Source organism: Maylandia zebra, linkage group LG12 (assembly GCF_041146795.1).
Source record: "Maylandia zebra isolate NMK-2024a linkage group LG12, Mzebra_GT3a, whole genome shotgun sequence".
NCBI lineage: Eukaryota > Metazoa > Chordata > Actinopteri > Cichliformes > Cichlidae > Maylandia > Maylandia zebra.
Genome location: NC_135178.1, coordinates 1,776,344 through 1,798,962, shown reverse-complemented (window position 1 = coordinate 1,798,962; position 22,619 = coordinate 1,776,344). Strand labels below are relative to the sequence as shown.

The window sequence follows — 22,619 nt, the reverse complement described above, 5'->3', positions numbered from 1 at the left end:
CACCTTCAGTTGCAAGCTTGCTGTCATTCGGTCCATTGTATGAACTCTTTTCAGTCTGTTTCCATTATGCTGTGGATGGTGAGGTTGTTTGTTTCCAATTCACTGTTATCATTTTCTTAGCTATCAGTAAGAGTATCCGTAGAATATATTTTTCATCTAAGGTGTACCTCTCCCTGAGTATAACTCCAAAGACAAATATGGTTGGGTTTAGTGCAGTATTTACTTGTAGGATTTGCTCTATTTATTCTTTGATTCTTAACCAGAAACCTTGAATTATTGGACAGTCCCAAAAGATATGTGAATAGTCTATCTATAGCTCATCTAATTGTTGTTTTGCATTTTAGCTTTTTAAATATGTCATCTTTACCTTGTTGTTTATGTTCCTTCTCCAATCTTCTTTTTCATTTTCTAGTTCTACCTGTTTTGCAAGCCTTTGTTTCTTCATTCTGGCTCCAATAGAGATAAGTTTTGCCCTTATCGTGGCTTTACTGGCATCCCATACTATTGAGGGAGAGATACTACTATCATCATTTATAGCAAAGTATTCAGATAGAGCAGACTGTACTTCCTGTTTGACCTGTGGGTTTTTTAACAATGAGACGTTCAGTCTCCAGTGTTTAAAATAATCAAACATTCCCATATCAATGTTCAGAGTAACTGGGCTATCATCAGATATAGTAATTGATTGAATTGTCTCTTTTGCCCTGAATAGCTCTTTTTTTAACATACAGAAAAAATCTATTCTTGTGTAGCTTCCATGCACATGAGACATGAATGTGAAATCTTTATCCGTAGGATGTTGATGCCTCCAAACATCTACGAGTCCCAGTTCTGCCATCATGCCTGAGAGACTTCTAGACATTATGGACTGGGGTCTTGTTATTGCTAGTTATTCTATTTCAGAGAGGTGAGTTTCAGTGAATCAGGGCTACAGAGCACTGCAATCTCTTTAGTTGACCTAAGATTTCTTTTCTCTTAATTGGGTTATTGATTCCTTTTACATTATAGCTAACAAAGTTCATATATCGCGTTCTCTATATAATTGGATATTCCCCTTTCTTTCCTGTATGTACCGAGTATATATATACTTAGTCTGTAAGAGAAAATGTGAACTCAGGTCTATAACATATGTCAGAGAGAAAGAAAACTTAAAGCTAAAAAAGAACAAGACTTCCATCCTTCCAGTCGTCCACATTGTGGGCAACCCCCATTTGGTACGGGGCAGAGAAGTGTGACCCTCTTTCTCTGTGGGAAAAGTGCTTAATGCACAAATAACCAATATTACACTATTGTGTATAAGAGGTCTTAGTAAGTGTAGTCCACTCATATTAATCCTAAGCATGACCTCCGCCCAGACTAAAATATAACTTTCTAAGATAAGTGACATTTTACTACCCAAAATGAATTCCCGTCTATATTTAGGTAAGAACAGGTAGTGTATGTGGTGTACTTCTTACATTTTTGTCTCCCCCTTTTCCACACACTTTCAAATCACTCTGACGTTTAGTTAATTTAATGTCCTTCCTGCATGAGGACCCTGAGGTCCGAGATCGAGAACGCCGCCTCCCTTTGCCTTCTCCTGTTGTTTCTCCAACCTTCTTTCAGCTCTTCTTCGATGTGCCGTCTTTCTCCGCAACCTATTTCGACTCCAATCTCTTTCAACTGTTGCGCAGCCTCTGTTAATGTTGCAAAGGTCTTCTCTCCAGTGTCCAGTTTTATTCTCAGCTTCGCTGGGTATAGACATTTTTCTTGCACGTTTTTTTCTTTTAAGTTGTTTGATAACCTCGTATACTCTAGCTCTCTTCTTCTGTAGGTCAGGCGAATAGTCTTGGTCTCTGACATTCACACTCCGATGGACGAATCGCAGAGTGACTTGGCGTTCGTATCTTGGCGTTCGTATCTTGGTGTTCGTATCTTGGCGTTCATATCTTTGCGTTCGTATCTTGGCGTTCGTATCTTGGTGTTCGTATCTTGGTGTTCGTATCTTGGCGTTCGTATCTTTGCGTTCGTATCTTGGCGTTCGTATCAGCATTGAATGGATTAATATTACTGCTGCTTATGTTTAAGGTTGAGCTCATTTTAAATACTTTATTTGATTTAATGTCCAACAATGTCCGAGTTCTATAAATCATGCTTCTTATAAAACGCGTTTCTACTCTACATGAAAACTTAGTGTTTATAGAACATTCATCCATTCATGCCACCGCCTTTATCTAGGCCTCAGTATTCTCTATCTAACAGCTACAATCTGATGTATTTGTATGATTGGGAGAGCTACTTCAGGGTCAGGATCTCAAAGATCCTTTGGCATGCAGACTGAAGCAATAGCCAGGGATCAAACCACCAAGTTTCCCATTATTACAGTAGATGCTCTACCATTCAGGCTACAGCCACCCATAAGCTGAGAAACACAGGACTACATCTTGACTCTGTAAAAGTATCTTAACACAGTAGCAAAAACAAAATATCAGATGAATCAGACAAAGGCTTGAGCAGCGTTTGACATGGTTAACTCTTAATATCAACACCCGGTCAAACTTATTAGATTCAGACCTTCTCATAGATGCTAATCTGAAAGCACTGGTGATGCTTGCACCAGGTAGACTTGCCTGTTTTATTAGATCAGATATGGCTTGCATCCCTGCTTCATCATCATCTGAGCTCTTCTTGCTAACGTATTAACAACTTCTTCCCGCTTCTCTACATCATACATGGTGGCCAAGGTGGCTACCAATAGGAAAGGCTGTTACGATGATAAATCACTGAAGCCTGTTTACTTGCTAATGCTAGCTGTTTCCACACAAAGTGCAGATGGTAACTGAGCTCAGAGCAGTGATAGCACAGTGAGAAGCAGCCTGCAGACGATGGCAGTAAAAACGAGGATGCAAGCAGGTGGAGAGCTTTATGGGAGAGTGGACAGCTGATCACCTTCTGTGCAGTTCTGATGACCCTCTGAAGTGTTTTCTTATCGGTTGTTGTGCAACAAGCGTACCACACGGGGATGGCGTGCACCAGCACACTCTTGAATGTGGCTCGATAGGACACTAGCAGGTCAGTCTGCAACCTGTTCCATCTCAAAACCCTCAGGAAATGGGATTCAGTGGACAAAGGTGGGTCCACTGGAGACCCAAGACCCAAGAGTTCTGACAACAGTGCTGTTATCAGGGGAGAATTTTGATTGTTCTCTCATTTAAGCTACAGTCGTATTTTTAAATGGTTATAACAAAACAAAAAAACAAACACCAGAGGCATTGGCTGTATTTTTAGATAAATAGTTGTATATAATTTTATTGTTTTCAAAATTTGTGCATGACTTTTAAAATGTACAATTTCTATTTGCATCTCAAGTTATGAAAATCATTCCCTAAGCATGTTTGTGGTTTTTACAGTAAAACAAATATAACTACGACTAGGATTTTATGTTAGTGTGTGATTTTTTTTTTTTTTTTTACTGTACAGGCTACACAGTACATAGACTCAAAATTCACATGTGTAATGTAACTGAAATGTTTAATTTTGTGGGCTACAAAAAATAATGAAGTTATAGACTATATTTACATGAAACGTGTATATTTACTGCATTTGAACCATATGTAGCACCTGCAGATGTGTTTTAAAAAGGCTTTGATTTTGCCACCTCGTTTGATTTTCATGCCACCCTAAGAAGATTTCTCTAGTTCCACCCCTGCACTCGACTATTAGAGAAGAATAATGCACTGCGCCACCAAGCAAAAAGTACCACTTTAAAATAAGACTCCCTTATAGATGGCTAATAAATAGTTTATAGCTATATTATTAATTAATCTGTAAATGCTTTATAAACCATTATTAATGCTTTATAAACCATTATTAATGGTTTATTATGCATTAGTTAAGGGTGAGAAAGAGAAAAAACTGGCCGGTTTCTTGCCAAATAGTGAGCCAAATGTGTTCACCTATATATTTCATCTAGAGTTGCTATATTAAACATTTCAGACTAAGTTACTATCCTGTAAGCACAATCAGCATTTGTAAACATATTTTTTATCATATAAAATTGTACTTCATAAATACATTATAAATATCCACAACTATCAATCGGAGCCTTGTTGTAAAGTGTAAAGCATGACACCATTTATTTATGATCAACAAACATTTCTAAGTATTACTTGGCATTATTATAAAAAGTATAAAGCACCAACAGTTATTTAGTATTGCTAAACTTATATACAAGCATTTTAAAGATAACTAAAACTATATTAAGGAAACAAATCCCATCCCTAAATCCACCACTGGCATAAAACAAAGGAAAATTATAATAATTATAACATAATAAATGATTATACCTTAACTGAAACTGCACAGCTGTATTATTTACTCTACACACATTTATACAAATCAAAATATTAAAAAAAACCAATAAAATAAACTAACAGGTAAATCTCTTAGTTGTGTGGAAACTCAACACATATGTGAACAGATCTTTGAAAAACGGTTGGTTTTGCAGATCTTTGCTTCAGTTCAATATGTTCAAAACAAACAAAACCACTTAGAACAAATTAGGGTTTCCGACAGATTTCCCTCTTCGAATTGGAAGCAAAGTACCAGCCGCCTTCATACCTTCTATTTTGTTTTTTACTTCATCACTGCCTTGAATTGCAGCCTCACATCGCTTAAGCTAGTACCGTCTCTCCACTAGGCCTGTTGGACAGTAGCTCCTGGAAAACATTGGGGACCGCAATAGCAAGCTCCCCAACTGATGAAGTGGACACAACAGTGTTCCTGTCGAGCCCATGCTTCTGGAAAGCTTTGGTCATGGTCTTCGTCTCTGGAAATGTCTTGAGGAGGGATTTGTATCGCTGCACAATGTCATTTAGCGTTTGAACTGAAAATGAAAACAAAGCAAATAATTAGAAAAGCAAATGCACAAAGCATACTAATCTATACATATATATACACACATAGACAGATATGTATATATGACGTAGCAAACACAGAGTAGTTTTTAGAACAAATTAAAATCATAATACTATTGTCATGGCTACTGAACGGACCCACGCGCAGACAGTTCTTTCAAGGAAACAAAAGGGGATTTATTTACAATAGGGATCACCTTAGTGCAAAAAATATGTACAGTGAGTTGGGAGGGGGTCCAGGGCTCCAGGGAGAGAAGGGGGGGGGGAATCCACACACACGCTTCCTCTTCCACTCAGTCACCGCCACCGCTCCTCCGCACACACGCACTCCTCTTCAGCCGCACTCGCTCCAACACTCCACACACTGCCCCACTTGGACAGGTCCGGTGATTCGGTCCAGAATCTACAGACAGAAGGTCAAAGGTTAGTTCCACAACATAAAACACGTGTAAGCGATTCTTCTTTGAATATGCCGCGAGCACGAACTCAGGTGGTTCGACGTTCCAGCGGTGAGCTGCTCTGTGCCACTGCCTTAAATAGCAGCTGGGGAAATCAGCCAGATCAGCCGCAGGTGGACACCATCCACAGGGGTGCGTGGGCCAAGAGTGAGAGCCCGTAATGAGCTCCACCCAGGCAGAGAGGAGGAGGAGAGACAAAAAACTAAAACTAACAACAACAAAACCTGTAGCCAGCGTGGGCCAACCAGAGAGACACGGGGACCGTGACAACTATCTTTTATGTCACATTTATAGTATCCTCTTCTGTAAAATCTTCTCTTCCAAAATCTTTTGCTCACCACGCTGCCGGAGCTTCTTCTGCTCCTTCTTGGGTTTCTTGACTCTTGAATGCTTTTTCTTGTATTTGTGCTTTCGCTTCTTTGGGGATGAAGATGAGGATGACCACACAGACAATACAGATGAAGATGCGGAAGATGAATCTGAGTTTTCAGAACCCTTCGAGGAAAATGGATCATTGAATGGTTCGTCTTTAGGTGGCTCTGCAGGATGCAAACAACAAAATGGCTGCTTTTAGAAACAAGATATTTGACACCACTCAGATTACACTGAGTGACAAAGATGTGCAGAGTAGCTGCTACTTCAAAGCCCCCTGCTTTTCAATTACACAATTGATGATTTAGTAAGCTTATGTGCTTAAACAGAATGACAATTTTGTTAAAGAAAATCATCATGTGAATAAAGTGTATTAAAAAAAAATTCCCCACTCGCCCCTGCGGGCGGTTTATCCTTCAAGCTCGGGTCCTCTACCAGAGGCCTGGGAGCTTGAGGGTCCTGCAGTATCTTAGCTGTTCCCAGGACTGCGCTGGAGCCACTCGCCTAGCTTGGGAGTCACCGCACCTAGTGCTCCGATTACCACGGGGACCACCGTTACCTTCACCCTCCACATCCTCTCGAGCTCTTCTCTGAGCCCTTGGTATTTCTCCAGCTTCTCGTGTTCCTTCTTCCTGATATTGCTGTCATTGGGAACCGCTACATCGATCACTACGGCCGTCTTCTTCTGTTTGTCTACCACCACTATGTCCAGTTGGTTAGCCACCACCATTTTGTCCGTCTGTATCTGGAAGTCCCACAGGATCTTAGCTCGGTCATTCTCCACCACCCTTGGGGGCATCTCCCATTTTGACCTCGGGACTTCCAGGTTATACTCGGCACAGATGTTCCTGTACACTATGCCGGCCACTTGGTTATGGCGTTCCATGTATGCCTTGCCTGCTAGCATCTTGCACCCTGCTGTTATGTGCTGGATTGTCTCTGGGGCATCTTTACACAGCCTGCACCTGGGGTCTTGCCTGGTGTGATAGACCCCAGCCTCTATGGATCTTGTGCTCAGAGCTTGTTCTTGTGCTGCCATGATTAGTGCCTCTGTGCTGTCTTTCAGTCCAGCTTTGTCCAGCCACTGGTAGGATTTCTGGATATCAGCCACCTCCTCTATCTGCCGGTGGTACATACCGTGCAGGGGCCTGTCCTTCCATGATGGTTCCTCATCTCCCTCCTCTTTCTTGGGTTTCTGCTGCCTGAGGTATTCACTGAGCACTCGGTCAGTTGGGGCCATCTTCCCAATGTATTCTTGGATGTTTGTTGTCTCATCCTGGACTGTGGTGCTGACACTCACCAGTCCCCGGCCCCCTTCCTTCCGCTTAGCGTACAGCCTCACGGTGCTGGACTTGGGGTGAAACCCTCCATGCATGGTAAGGAGCTTTCTTGTCTTTATGTCAGTGGCTTCTATTGTTAGGTTTTGTATTGTTGATTGTCATTTATGCTTAGAAATATTTAACCATATATGCTTAGAGGTGTATAATCGATTGTGTAGTGATAGGATGTGTTGTGGAGGTAAGCATCAACGACACAGCTCTCAGTTCTCACTCCTTCTTTATTCGTCTCCAACATCAACTGCGCATATCGCGCCACAAAACACAGGAACACACTTCCTCCACACTGGGTGTGAGTGGAGCCCTCTAGTGGTCCACCACACATGCCCCCCCCCCGAACACCCAGCAGAACTAGTCCAGGACCCGGGGCTTAAGCAAACGGCCGGAGCGGCTGAACTGGGGGGGTGGGGAACTGACAGAGGGCAACCCAGCCCGGGAGCGAGGCTGGCACTGGCGGTCAGAAAAAGCTGAAGACGACTCGGACTCCATTGATTTCGGGTCGCTCCTGGGGGAAAAAACAGAATCCATCAGCCCGGTGGCAGGTGGGCGGCCGCGGCGAGGGGCCTGGGCCGGGACCACCTGATCCTCTTGCATAACATGTGCAGGCTTAAGTCTGTCAACAGAGACAACTTCCTGCCGACCGCCAAAGTCCAAAACGAAATGTTTGTTGCCTGGTTTAAGAACCCTGAATGGCCCGTCATATGGTGGACGCAGCGGAGTCCTATGGGCATCGTGCCTGACGAAAACGAAACGAGCAGAGTCCAATGAACTCGGAACAAAGGTGTCAGGCAGGCAGTGGTGCACAGGACCAGGAACAGGAAATGAGTTTCTTGGGGGGCGAAAAGGCAACAAAGAGGTATCGAAACATGGGGGAGGGCTCTCAGGTAAGAATTCCCCGGGGACCCGGAGAGGCTGGCCGAGGACCAGTTCAGCCGGGGAAACCCCGAGGTCTTCTTTAACCGCGCTACGCAAACCCAGCAAAACCCACGGAAGACGTTCGACCCAGTCGCCACTTGTCAAGGAAGCACGGAGCGCGGCCTTAAGTGACCGGTGAAACCGTTCGCACATCCCATTAGCTTGCGGGTGGTATGCTGTGGTGCGGTGGACCTTGACTCCCAGGCCGTCAGCCATAGCAGACCAAAGCTCGGAAACAAACTGGGGGCCCCTGTCCGAGGTAATGTCAGCAGGGGGGCCGAAACGTGAAACCCACGTTGACAAAAATGCCCTGGCCACCGTCGCCGCTGTCGTGGACGCCAGGGGTACCGCCTCCGGCCACCTGGTTGTGCGGTCCACCACAGTCAAAAGGTGCGTGAAACCCTGTGACTGCGGCAAGGGACCAACCAGGTCCACATGAACGTGATCGAAACGCCTACCCGGGACACGGAAAGGCTCGAGGGGTGCCTGTGTGTGCCGGTGGATTTTCGAGCGTTGGCATGGGATACAAACCGCCGCCCATTCTTTCACCGTCTTGCGAAGGCCCGGCCAAACAAACCTGGCGCTGACCAGCTTGACCGAGGCCCGGACGCCGGGATGAGAGAGGGCATGCACCGAGTCAAAAACACGACGACGCCACGAAAGGGGAACCACCGGGCGGGGGCGGCCGGTGGAAACGTCGCAAAGAAGGCGCGGACCGCCGTCCCACACTGGGGTGTCCTCCAGCACGAGGCCCGTTTTTGTTGACTGAAGGGCAAGGACGTCCGGGTCAGCATGTTGCTCGGCGGCCATGGCAGCGTAGTCAATGCCGACATACACCGGAGAAACCAACACACGTGAGAGACAGTCAGCGACGTGATTGGACTTACCAGCCACATGCTGAATGTCTGTGGTAAACTCAGAAATGGCCGCCAACTGGCGCTGCTGGCGTGCGCTCCATGGGTCAGAGACCTTGGACATCGCAAACGTCAAAGGTTTGTGGTCAACGTACGCAGCAAAGTTGCGACCCTCGAGGAAAAAACGAAAATGCCGTGTTGCGAGGTGCAGGGCCAGCAACTCCCTGTCAAAAACACTGTACTTGCGTTCAGCATCCCGGAGCGTACGACTGAAAAAGGCGAGCGGTTGCCAGAGACCTGAAACCCGCTGTTCCAACACTCCGCCCACTGCCACGTCCGAGGCGTCGGTGGTCAACGCGATCTCCGCCGACGGAAGCGGGTGGGCCAGCAGGGCGGCGTCAGCCAGCGCAGACTTGGCTGCGGAAAACGCACGGACGCGTTCAGGCAGCCAGTCAACCGGATCTTTGGCTGTTTTACCTTTTAAGGCAGCATAGAGTGGCTGTAGCAGGTGGGCAGCTCTGGGGAGAAAGCGGTTGTAAAAATTTATCATCCCCAAGAACTCCTGCAACGCTTTAACCGACGTGGGACGCGGGAAAGCCGAAACGGCCTGGACTCTGTCGGGCAACGGAACCACACCTTCAGCGGAAATGCGGTGCCCGAGGAAATCCAGAACAGGCAACCCAAACTGGCACTTGGAAGGGTTGATGATCAGGCCGTGCGCTTCCAAACGCTGGAAAACCTGGCGCAGATGGGACTCGTGCTGGCTCGCTGAGCAGCTGGCCACCAATATATCGTCCAGATAAACAAAAACGAACGGCAGCCCACGCAAAACTGAGTCCATCAGCCGCTGAAAGGTCTGGGCGGCACCTTTCAGGCCAAACGGCATGCGCAAAAACTCGAACAAGCCGAAGGGGGTAATGACAGCGGTTTTAGGAACGTCTTCGGGGCGCACGGGAACCTGGTGATACCCCCGCACCAAGTCAATTTTAGAAAAAATCGACGTTCCGGCGAGATTGGCAGAAAAATCCTGAATGTGGGGGATGGGGTAACGGTCATTCTCCGTGGCATTATTTAAACGGCGGAAATCTCCGCATGGCCGCCACCGACCGTCCGATTTGGGCACCATGTGAAGCGGAGAGGCCCATGCACTGTTCGAACGCTGTACAATGCCAAGGCGCTCCATGGCTGCAAACTCTTCCCGAGCGACGGACAATTTCGCGGGGTCGAGGCGGCGCGCGCGCGCGAACACCGGGGGCCCGACCGTGGGAATATAATGCTCAACCCCATGCTTCGTTACCGTGCTAGAGAAATTAGGGACAGACAGCGATGGAAACTCTAAAAGCAAACGCTGAAAAGCATCCCCGGAGGTCACTACATTAGCCCGAATCAGGGGCTCGGCGGCCCGAGTAAAACAGGGTAGCGAAGAAAACGAGAGAGCATCGATTAAACGTCTGTTAGCGACATCGACAAGTAGTCCATGAGCACACAGGAAATCAGCACCCAAAATAGGTACAGAGCTAGCAGCAACAACAAAGTTCCACTGGAAATCCCAGCCATGAAAACAAACAGTCACCAACCTTTCCCCAAACGTTTTGATGGGAGAGCCGTTAGCTGCAATGAGCTGCGGCCCACAGTTCGCTGCTAGTCCGTCGGCAGCAGTAGGGGGAAGGAGGCTCTTCTGGGAGCCGGAGTCCACGAGAAAACGTCTCCCGGAGCGCGAGTCCTCTATGAAGAGCAGCCTTTCTGTATTGCCAGCGGTCGCGGCTGCTACGGCGCGCTGGCGGGTCCGTTTCCCTGGGCCGTGAAAGCGCAAGGCGGCAGGCAGCGACGCGCTCTGTCGCCAAAACGCTGATGGTAGAAACAGATGCTCTTTCCGCGGTGCCGGCGTGTAGCAATCCCTGCCGTCAGCAAGGGGGCGGATGCTCCGGGGGAGGCAGGTGGAGGCGTGGAAGGTGCCGCCGGCGTGTCCGTAGCCAGGGCGTGAACGTCGAAAGTGCGGCTAGCCAGGAGAATGCGATCCGCTTCTTCAGCCAGGGAGCGATAATCCTTCGCAGGCAGAAGCGGAGAGTTCGCGAGGACAGCTCTCACGGCGGCCGGTAGTTGGCGAAGGAAGAGGTGCACGAAGAGGAAACCACCGTCATCCGGCCCGAGCAACGATAGCATGTTCTCCATGAGCTCAAGCGCGGTACCGCCACCCAAGCCTGACAGGTTGAGGAGCTTTTCGGCTCGTTCGGCGTCGGAGAGGGCATAGCGCCGAAGAAGCAGCTGTTTGAGGGCGGCGTATTTCCCTTGGGCGGGTGGGTCCCGGAGGAGCGCCATCGCGCGACGGGTGGCCAGCGGGTCGAGCGAGGCCACCACATGGTGATACTTCGTGTCGTCAGCCGAGATGCCGCGAAGGGCGAACTGAGCCTCCACGTGTACGAACCATGACGGGGGGTCATGGAGCCAAAAGTCCGGCAGTTTCAGCGCCACAGCGAACGTAGCTGCAACAGGAGGCGGAGGTCCGGCGGCCGCTGATGCATCCATAGCGGAGTGTGCGTTATCTACGGCCCGTTGCATGCTCGAGTCAGGGGTCACCAATGTGGAGGTAAGCATCAACGACACAGCTCTCAGTTCTCACTCCTTCTTTATTCGTCTCCAACATCAACTGCGCATATCGCGCCACAAAACACAGGAACACACTTCCTCTACACTGGGTGTGAGTGGAGCCCTCTAGTGGTCCACCACAGTGTGATCTTTAACAGGCTGCAAAGGCTTGGTGTGTATTCCACACTGGAATGCACACCTACATCCTGGGAGCATGAGAAGAGGTCGTACCTTGTTTTATTGTTTTTTGGTAGGATAAACGTGGCTATATCTGTTTTAGGCTAAGTGCCTTTTGTTTAGATGAACTGTTGGACTTCCAGACCAGCAGGTTTAGGGAAGTCATTTATGGGGTCACACTCTGACCCCACACACACACACACACACACACACACATACACACACACACACACACACACACACACACACACACACACACACAGTATTCTTTGTTCACATGTATACCTATGTAAGATGTTATATGTTAATGACCCTATGCATATTCATGAAACCACAATAAAAGGAGTGCTATGGGGAACCTGGCTAAGAGTCTGACGGAGGTCAAGTGGTGGAACGACACTTAGCTCCAGGCAGGTGTCCCTCATGCATGAGTAAGAAGAAGAACTTTGCCTACTTCGTGTCTTGCTTGCTGTGTAATTATATTGTCTTCAACGTTCCAGCGAATAGGTTCAAGCTACAAACCTATCATCTATCTCCTCCTTTGGCCAGCCTATTACCCCAGCAGGGTACCTGATCACAGGCAGGGTGTAGGTGTTGATGATAGCTGACTTCGGAGAAAATGTCTCTCTCCTTCCAGTTCTTCAGTTCTCTTCTTTTGCCACTCCAGTTTCTCCTTAAGAAAAGTCAGTTTCTCTCACTCCTTGTTAAGAAGGGCAGTTGCAGTAGGGGCAGGATTAGAAGAAGAATCTAAAGTACAAACAATTATTAAATGACAATACTAAAATAATTTATAATCTAAACTTGGGAAAAATATTGATTAAAACGCTCACAACTTGAATTTATAAAAAGCCACTTTGTAAAAAAAGTTATGTTATATACACCTATGGTGGTTCAGACGTTTCTAAATCAAGGCAAATAATTCTTATGTGTACTGCCTTACTGGGGTGGTTAATATAAATTTAATGATGCACATAAACAAAACTAAAAATATACAACTAAGTGATATCAATTTTTGGAATAACCAATAGCAATAGAGCTATTCACATGTTATGTGATGTTAGTTAGCCACTGTAGCTAGCAGCCAAATGGCTCGGTAGCTAGGTAGCTAGCAATATACTCACCGTCATGTCTAACTGCTGATGTCATTGGCTTAGTGCAATCTAGATCTTTTTGTATCTCTTCGAACATGTGCTAACAAATTCTTCTGCTCCATCCATGGCGCGGCAACTTGAACGAGTGCCTTCAGTGTGTCTGTTCGTGCCCCTGTGGCTTGACCTTCCAGAGCGCTCCACTGGCTGTCGCGCTCTGATAGGAGGGGCTTTATTTCCTTAATAAAGTTAACTGTGATTGGATGTTTGTATAAGCTCCTCTGCGTTTAAATAGACCCTGTGCACGAGAAAATGCTAACTTCCTGGTTTGAGACCGGATGTGGGGTTGTACATTTCCGGTAGCTTTGCTACTGCGAAGATATACTCCAAAATCCAAAACTCGAAAACTGAAAGAGTTACAAAGAGCAGAAGGTGGGAACACTCACCGCTGTTGTGTCATAAAAAATCTAATGATCAATTTTGACGTTTAAAGAGTTTCGATCGATCAGTTGTTTACATCACTCAACACAAGCAGAATTGCATCACTGCAGCAGAAGACACATCGTCCACATTCAGAAGCACATCTCTGTATAGTGACTGGTCTTATGATTTAAACAGGCAAATGTTCAGCATTCAAACTACAGGTGAAGAACAGTCAAACCAGATGTTTCCCGTTATGTCGAGATCAGCTAGTCAAGTACACACCTACACAGCATGTTAACAAACCGTGAAAAAAGCCACACAAAAAATGAATGATTGCTGATAAGGGTTTCTATACATTAGTATGTACGAAGGGTATGTTTTGACTTACCTTCAAAATTACAGCGGTCCCTCGCTATAACGCGGTTCACCTTTCACCTCGCTGTTTCACGGATTTTTTAGTGCAAGTTTGCTGCTTATTTTTACGTCACATTGTGTCCTGCGTCCTGATCGCTGCAGACGATCTCCTCCGTGACGTCTCTCCTGTACAGTACAGAATCGCTGCATCGATGCTAGCAGTGTGACTCTGAAGTGCAGTGCTGGATGTCCACGATGTCCACCAAACGTTTTGCACCGTCTGAAAATAAAATTGGCTGCTTGATTTCACCTCTCGCTGGTTATTTTTAGAACATAACACCCGCGATAAACGAGGGACAGCTGAGAAATATAACATTTGAATCCTTTTCTCTTTTGCTCTGAGGCGCGGGGGAAAGATATCGACAAGTCGATGAACATCATTTACAGATATATTGGGTAAATGCCCGAGACATCTATAGAAATGTAAATCGCCGCTTGATTCATTCATTCGCTTAACTTGTTTTGGACCGTAAACCAGGCGCGAATAGGACACCGGAAACAAAGCTCCCCACAGGAGTTTCCGCACCGGAAGTAGCATATGCTAACGTGCACACAGTCTTTTAAGTTTGTTTTCCCTCCCTTTGGCGGCAGAACATATTTTTTAGCATGAATCCAGCAGGTAGATCTACATAACAAAGTCGGAGATACATTATAACAGGTGAAACAATCCTCTTTTTTGCGTGGAACTATTTTTGATTATAGGGCTTGTTTTATATAGCATGTGAAGTTCTTTAACTCTGAACCGATTTGCACTAGACTCCCATAGAGTATTTTACGGTGTTTCGAGGTGATAATAAAATTAATTACTCATGTTTTCCTTTTTTTTTTTTTTTTTTTTTTTTCTTTTTTCCTAAATGACATCAGAAACAGCAGTATGCGACATTACGTGATGGCAGAGCTTCAGTTCATCCTTTGTCATTTTTTTTTTTTTTTTTAATAAATAGGACAGGGGGAATGAATGAGAGAGAGAGGGGGAGAGAAAGAAAGAAAACCAAAGGGGAGAAGAGACGGTGAGAAGGGGGGGGAAGAGAGAGAAAAAAAAAAAAACTCCTGGGTCACCTGTATGGAGAAAAAAAAAAAAACAAACAAACAAAAACAAACAGAGGAGACAGCAAACAACAAAGAGCAACATAATAATAGAGAAAACAAAGCACCATCACAATAAACTAGCTAGTCATAGATATCAGTATTTACTAAGTAATAAACGATATTGTGCAGCACGCAAGATAGACAGCGCACAGTGTGCTTTGAGGCAGCAGCCAAGAAAGCTTTAGTCCGCGTCTGTGAATACCCATGTGTGCATACCTGTGTGGATCAGCATGCTTGCATTCCAAAGGTTTCTCCATGTAATGATCTGCTAGGGAGTGTGGGGGGGCCACAGCCCCGTCCTCCAGGGTGTGAAGCGGGTATGGAGGAGATCAAAACTCCAGACATCCAGAGGCCCCCAGAACACAAGAGACCATGGAAGACCAACAGAGGGGCAGCCGCGCCACTGTCCCAGTAAGAGCTGAGGAGAGTCCCAGATGAGGGCTCGCCCAGCAGCCGCGGAGCAGAAGTCAGGGGGAGTTGCAGTGACGCGCCCGTGAGCTCCGCCGGCCCCCAGCTGCGCCTGAGTGACCGAGCCCTAGGCCGAGAGGCCGGGGGCACCCCACCTCCAAAGGGGCCCGAGCGAGCCCCAGGCCCCAGGCCCCGACAAGCGGCCGCCAAGGAGTGAGCCGGTGTGCACCCGGACACCCACCCCCAGACACAAAGAACCACCAACACACCGACACCTGAGGGAGTCCGCCACCGGCAGGGGAAGTGGTGGTGGGTGGAGATAGGCCTCCAAACCTTGGAGGGCCTGAGGTGTCCCCAGAGAGGTGGCGTCTGATACCCAACCTGACATATAGACACAGACATACAGGCACACACAGACACAAACATCCATTCCCACCCTCATGCTCTCATATGCACTCACTCCACACTCAACCAACGTGGAGACAGACATAAAGAGACGCTGTACACACAATCACACTCCCCAAGCGTACTCTACAAACCGGGTCTAGGTACCCTTGCCCCTGGAGGGGGGAATTGCACCCAGACCCAGGTGGTGTTACCCTTTTCCCTGCGGTGGGGAGAGGCAGACCACCCCGACTCCGCAGCAGCAGGGAGGCCCCACACTCCAGACCGCAGTCGGACGGCCAACTCCTCCTACTAGCCCTCCCGCTCCAGCAGGCCGCAGAGAATGGGGGTGGGAGAAGACTCCAAACCTCCCTCCACCCGCTCATTGTAGTGTTGATGCATGTGTGTTCTAAGGTGCAATTAAAACCCAGGAGGGCATGGAGCTACCTGCCAGAGAGCAGCAGGTAAGCACATGGTCCCTCCTGCTAACCCTCAATGACTAAGTGTATTTAAAATTGAGAGGTGGGCAACGACGTCAGGGGTGAGGTATACACCCTGATGGTGATTTGGACTCCGTGATTGTGCCCACCCCCAAGATCCTATATGTATGTGTAATGAGAGTGTGAATAATGTGAATGTCTAAGTTGTGGGATAAAATTGAGGCAGAGGCAGCCAGAAGGGGACAGAGAGCGGGGGGGGGGGGGGGGGGGGGGGGGTAGCCTCCTCTGCACCCTGGTGACATACCCCTACTCCAAGGCCCTGCATGTGTGGGTGGTTGTGGAGGAGCGGGAAGAGGGAGGCAGCTGGAGATGGGGAGGGAAGGAAGGGAGGGGCAGGTAACCCCTCCCTGGGGCCAGCTCCCCCGCTGACCCCAGTAGGCACTCCCACCCTCCGCGACCCGCCAGGGAAGGGGGGCCCAGGCCCATCAGACCGGGGCCCAGTGCAGTAGCGCCCCCCGGCTCCACAGAGCCCTGGACAGTCCACCCAACCCCACCACAGAGAAAACTGCACCCACCCCACCAACCACTCATCTTCCAGACTACATAAGACAGTAAACGCCCAGGCTGAGATCTTCCTCCACCTCTCCTGTATCTCCCCCTCCTGCAGAGAGTTCCTGAGAGAAGAAAGCTCCTGCAAGATGTGACCATCCCCCCCACCAGTTGAAGAGCCCCCCAGGCGGCTCGATGCACCGGCGGCACCCTGCTCCAGGGCCGGGCCCCCATGCACCCACCCGCCCACAACCCCGGCAACACACCAACCAGGACCCGAGCCCCCGAGGCCTGGCCCGGGCCCCAGCCCAGAGACGGAGCGCCCCCAAAACCTCACGCCCATCCCGGACCCACCCAGGGGCAGCCAGGTTGCCAGGTCAGTAACCCACGTCCGTCAGCACAGACCCTCCCCTAGCCCCGCTGCACGCAGCCGCGAGGAAACAGTCACCTGAGAGCCAACAGAGCCCTCAACCGGACGTGACCGCTACCCCGGGTTGAGCCCCCCAAGGAAGATGCCTCCGGGGAACCCCCCGACGCCCTAAGCCTGTCCCTACCCCCTCACCAATCACAACAGTGAAGGCGGGACCAAACTATGACCCCCCACCCCCACTAGGTGATGGAGCTGATAAAAGGGGCCCAGAGCAATTGATCTGATGTGGTGGCAGAGGCTGTATCAAGACTAATGTAATCTAATAGATAATTTCTATATTGGTTAGAATTAAGATTATTTTTATTTTTCCAGTTCATGAGGACTGTTTTCTTGGCTATGCATAGGGCAGTGAAGATCATATGGGCTATATTCTTTTCTGAAGTGACATTATCTAAGCTGCCCAACAAACACACTAAGGGGGAGGTTGGAATGTTACATTTCAGACACTTTGATAAGTCTTCACATATCTCGCGCCAAAACTTTTGCACTGGTGGACAGAACCAAAGAGCGTGGATGTAATTGTCTGGTGTATTGCCTTGACAGTGTGAGCAGTTGTTGGAAGATGTAAAGCCCATCTTGAACATCCGATGACCTGTATAGTGCACTCTATGAAGTATTTTGTATTGTATTAATTGCAGACTGGGATTTTTAATTAATTTAAAAGTTTTTAAGCAAATCTGAGACCAGAAGTTTTGGTCTAGGTTGACTGATACTCATGTTTTCCACCAGAATGTCTTTGGGAATGAGATTGCGCGCCAGAATAGAAGGAAAACAAACTAAATGTAAGGCACTCAGGCTCATTAAATGGCTGCAGAAGAAACACCTGCTAAAAAAGAAGCTTAGATGCCCTGTTTGTCACCATAAGATGAAAATGATTTTCGTGGTGAAGAAAGACCAATATATGTGGTATGTATAATGCATGATAATGTAGTGCATGTTAAATATTACAAAATATTTCTGTTATCAATGCAAGAGGCAGCAGTAACCCCTTTTCATTATTATTTTCTTCATACTTAATTTTGTGATTATCTTTTCAATGAATGCTCTTGTTTAAGGGTCCATTTCTTTATTTTACTCATTGATACAGTGGGGCAAAAAAGTATTTAGTCAGCCACCGATTGTGCAAGTTCCCCCACTTAAAATGATGACAGAGGTCAGTAATTTGCACCAGAGGTACACTTCAACTGTGAGAGACAGAATGTGGAAAAAAAATCCATGAATTCACATGGTAGGATTTGTAAAGAATTTATTCGTAAATCAGGGTGGAAAATAAGTATTTGGTCACCTCAAACAAGGAAAATCTCTGGCTCTCACAGACCTGTAACGTCTTCTGTAAGAAGCTTTTCTGTCCCCCACTCGTTACCTGTATGAATGGCACCTGTTTGAACTCATCATCTGTATAAAAGACACCTGTCCACAGCCTCAAACAGTCAGACTCCAAGCTCCGCCATGGCCAAGACCAAAGAGCTTTCGAAGGACACCAGGAAAAGTATTGTAGACCTGCACCAGACTGGGAAGAGTGAATCTACAATAGGCAAGCAGCTTGGTGTGAAAAAATCAACTGTGGGAGCAATCATCAGAAAATGGAAGACATACAAGACCACTGATAATCTCCCTCGATCTGGGGCTCCACGCAAGATCTCATCCCGTGGGGTCAAAATGATCATGAGAACGGTGAGCAAAGATCCCAGAACCACACGGGGGGACCTGGTGAATGACCTGCAGAGAGCTGGGACCAAAGTAACAAAGGTCACCATCAGTAACACACTACAACGGCAGGGAATCAAATCCCGCAGTGCCAGACGTGTTCCGCTGCTGAAGCCAGTGCATGTCCAGGCCCGTCTGAAGTTTGCCAGAGAGCACATGGATGATACAGCAGAGGATTGGGAGAATGTCATGTGGTCAGATGACACCAAAGTAGAACTTTTTGGTATAAACTCAACTCGTCGTGTTTGGAGGAAGAAGAATACTGAGTTGCATCCCAAGAACACCATACCTACTGTGAAGCATGGGGGTGGAAACATCATGCTATGGGGCTGTTTTTCTGCCAAGGGGACAGGACGACTGATCCGTGTTAAGGACAGAATGAATGGGGCCATGTATCGTGAGATTTTGAGCCAAAACCTCCTTCCATCAGTGAGAACTTTGAAGATGAAACGAGGCTGGGTCTTCCAACATGACAATGATCCAAAACACACCGCCCGGGCAACAAAGGAGTGGCTCCGTAAGAAGCATTTGAAAGTCCTGGAGTGGCCTAGCCAGTCTCCAGACCTCAACCCCATAGAAAATCTGTGGCGGGAGTTGAAAGTCCGTGTTGCTCGGCGACAGCCCCAAAACATCACTGCTCTCGAGAAGATCTGCATGGAGGAATGGGCCAAAATACCAGCTACTGTGTGTGCAAACCTGGTAAAGACCTATAGTAAACGTTTGACCTCTGTTATTGCCAACAAAGGTTATGTTACAAAGTATTGAGTTGTATTTTTGTTATTGACCAAATACTTATTTTCCACCCTGATTTACGAATAAATTCTTTACAAATCCTACCATGTGGATTCATGGATTTTTTTTTCACATTCTGTCTCTCACAGTTGAAGTGTACCTCTGGTGCAAATTACTGACCTCTGTCATCATTTTAGGTGGGGGAACTTGCACAATCGGTGGCTGACTAAATACTTTTTTGCCCCACTGTATGTTCTCAGGTGCCACAAATGAGCAAGTCATAGGAAAGTTTCCAGAACAAATAGAACTGGCTCCCTCTTTGAGAAATCAAAAACATCTCTTTTCAGTTGGATGAAGTTCATTTACAGGTATATGTAGATGTAGACATCAATAGCAATGCACCTTTCATAATTGAACACCAATACAAGACTTGTGAAATACAATTAGGGCCTCAGTAAGTAATAATTGTCTCAATTTCTATCACAGATTTTCACAAGGGCTCAGGCTCAGACAAATAGATATGATCAATGATGAAGTGGCTGGCAGCTCCAGAACACTAAGTAGCATGGCAAGACACATTTGACATGTTTGCATACGTGCAATTAAAAGACACAGATGTGGTTATAGATGAAAGCTGTCTCCGTCATCAACGAAAGGTTGGTAAACTCTCAGACAGGTTTGTTAGAATCAATGCAGATCTGAATGTGTCCTCTAAACATGGAAACCTTTACCATAAGTACAAAAATTAGTTTTCAGTGTAGTAACTATATTATTAGTGCAACAAATACAATAAAAAATCAGTTAACCCTTTAAGACCGACCATAGAACCAAGTCCGCCAGAGCTTATAGTATATGTTTACATGCTGTGGAGCCATTTTTTGGAGCATTTCAAGTTGCTATACATCAATACAACCATTATAGCCCAAATTTTAATAATATGTCTGCATTAAGTGCATAGTAATTACATAAATTGCAAAAAAGTGCAATAAACTACAAAAAAATTGAAAATCGTTTTTGTTTTTTAACATATATTTCTAGTTAGAGAAATTTAAGAGGTTTATCCCTCAAAACTGTAAATACAAAAAAGTTGCACAAACTAGTTTCCCACCAAAGCAAATTTATTTTGAGTGTTTTCATAGTTTTATTTTTGAGATACACCAATTTTCATATACTGCAGGAAAAACGAAAAAATATATTATAGTGCAAATTTGCAAAATAACAGCATATGCATCAAAATAAACTATTTCCAGCAGTGCAATCTGAGTCCTAAGCATCCCAGAAACGACACAGAAAGTCATGAAGTCAAACATAACTTTTAAAAACACAAGTATAAGCTCATGAAGCCACGATGGTAAAAAAAACTACATTTCCGCAAAATGACGTCACTTCCGGTTTCAGGCAGGTCATGGCGGACATGTGATAGTTCGTGCTGATGGACGTAGGAAGTGTTACAAACAGCTGATCGGTCACACAAAGCGTGTTTCTGGAATATTATGTTTTTGTTCCTGCAAGCGCTTTTTATGCAGTTTTTGCAAAGCTATATGTGGAAGGAAACCGTGACCGAGGACAAGCTGATGGCATAAGATGTAAGTACAACTCCTCCGGTTTCATATGCAAAAAAAATTATTGCGCTAGCTTACGTGGTTGCAGTGCTACCGGGATTTAAAAATAGTTACGCAAAATGGAGCGTGCCCGCTCCGACCGGTTCTAAAGGGTTAATAAATATATATTTACTCTAATAATTACTTGAATATTTTAACATTCGAGTAAGAATTAAAATATTTCAACAAAAAATACTTTTAATCCCAAAAGGAAATTAAAGTACAGAAAACAGGTATTCAACCAACATCTTGGCCATCCTGTTAGGTAGTGAAGTTAAATTCCAATTTACTTTAATAACAGGATTATGACTAAAGTTTTAAGAAGCAACCATCTTTTTGAATGTTTCTTTGTTTAATTTTATTCTTTTTGTTTTCAGTATGCACGTGGACGCTTTGGAAATGCATGGAAAAGGAAGAAATGGGTATTTGGAATGATGTGAATTAAAGACAAAAGGCGAAGGCTCGTGTTAAAACTTGTTGAAAAACGATCAAGGCGCCACCTTGTTCCTCTGATCAGACAGCATGTTAAGTTGGGTAGTGCCCTTATCAGTGATGAGTGGAGAGCCTACAAGAATGTTTTGACAAACATAGGGTACAGACATTACACTGTAAATCACAGCAGGTGGTTTGTAGATCCTCAATCTGGCAGTCATACACAGCATATCGAAAGGGCTTGGATGACCATCAAAGGACATGTCCGTAGACTAAGAGGAAATCGCACTGAGAAGTTGCTGGAGGAACACCTGATGGTTCTTGAGTGGTCATCTTGTCTTGGTTCGCGACACCCTGATGGACCACTGGGACGTTTATTTAAGGACATACAAAAAGTATTTCCAGTTTGAACCAGTCTGGCATGAACTTTTTTTGGAGTGGGTGACTGTTTGGTGTTTTAAAAAACACATTTAATGTTACATGTGTTACTCTTACAATACATTGCCATTTTTGACAGTAGTTAAATGTTATTTCAAGCACTGATTGTAATTAAGGTCTAAGTGTTATAAACGGTGACATTATACATTTAAGACTCTCTTTTGTCATTTATAAATGTTTAGTAGTCATAAATAAATGGTGTCATGCTTGACACTTTACAACAAGGCTCCGATTGATAGTTGTGGATATTTATAATGTATTTATGAAGTACAATTTTATATGATAAAAAATATGTTTACAAATGCTGATTGTGCTTACAGGATAGTAACTTAGTCTGAAATGTTTAATATAGCAACTCGATGAAATATATAGGTGAACACATTTGGCTCACTATTTGGCAAGAAACCGGTCAGTTTTTTCTCGTTCTTGCCCTTAACTAATGCATAATAAACCATTAATAATGGTTTATTATGCATTTACAGATTAATTAATAATATAGCTATAAACTATTTATTAGCCATCTATAAGGGGAGCCTTATTGTAAAGCCGGTTTTAGAATGTTTGAGGCGCACAACACGAGGTTGAGGCCTCACTGTAACCAGCACGCTCCGTTTTGCGTAACTATTTTTAAATCCCGGTAAAACTGGAACCACGCAAGCTAGCGCAATATTTTTTTTGGAATAAGAAACCGGAGGAGTTGTACTTACATCTTATGCCATTAGGTTGTCCTAAGTCACAGTTCCCTTCCACATATAGCTTTGCAAAAATTGCATAAAAAGCGCTCCAGGAACAAAAACATAATATTCCAGAAACACGCTTTGCCGATCCGATCAGCTGTTCATAGCACTTCCTATGTTGGAATAGACGTCAGCGCAAACTATCGCATGTCC

The 22,619-nt window shown here is 45.8% G+C and overlaps 1 protein-coding gene and 1 pseudogene across 1 annotated transcript in view; both read left to right on the top strand.

The window, feature by feature from the left end:
• Positions 1-22,619, top strand: part of arid3c (AT rich interactive domain 3C (BRIGHT-like)) — an 81,316-nt gene that overhangs the window by 9,792 nt on the left and 48,905 nt on the right. The window lies entirely within an intron of this gene.
• Positions 11,411-21,835, top strand: LOC143421315 (uncharacterized; annotated as a pseudogene).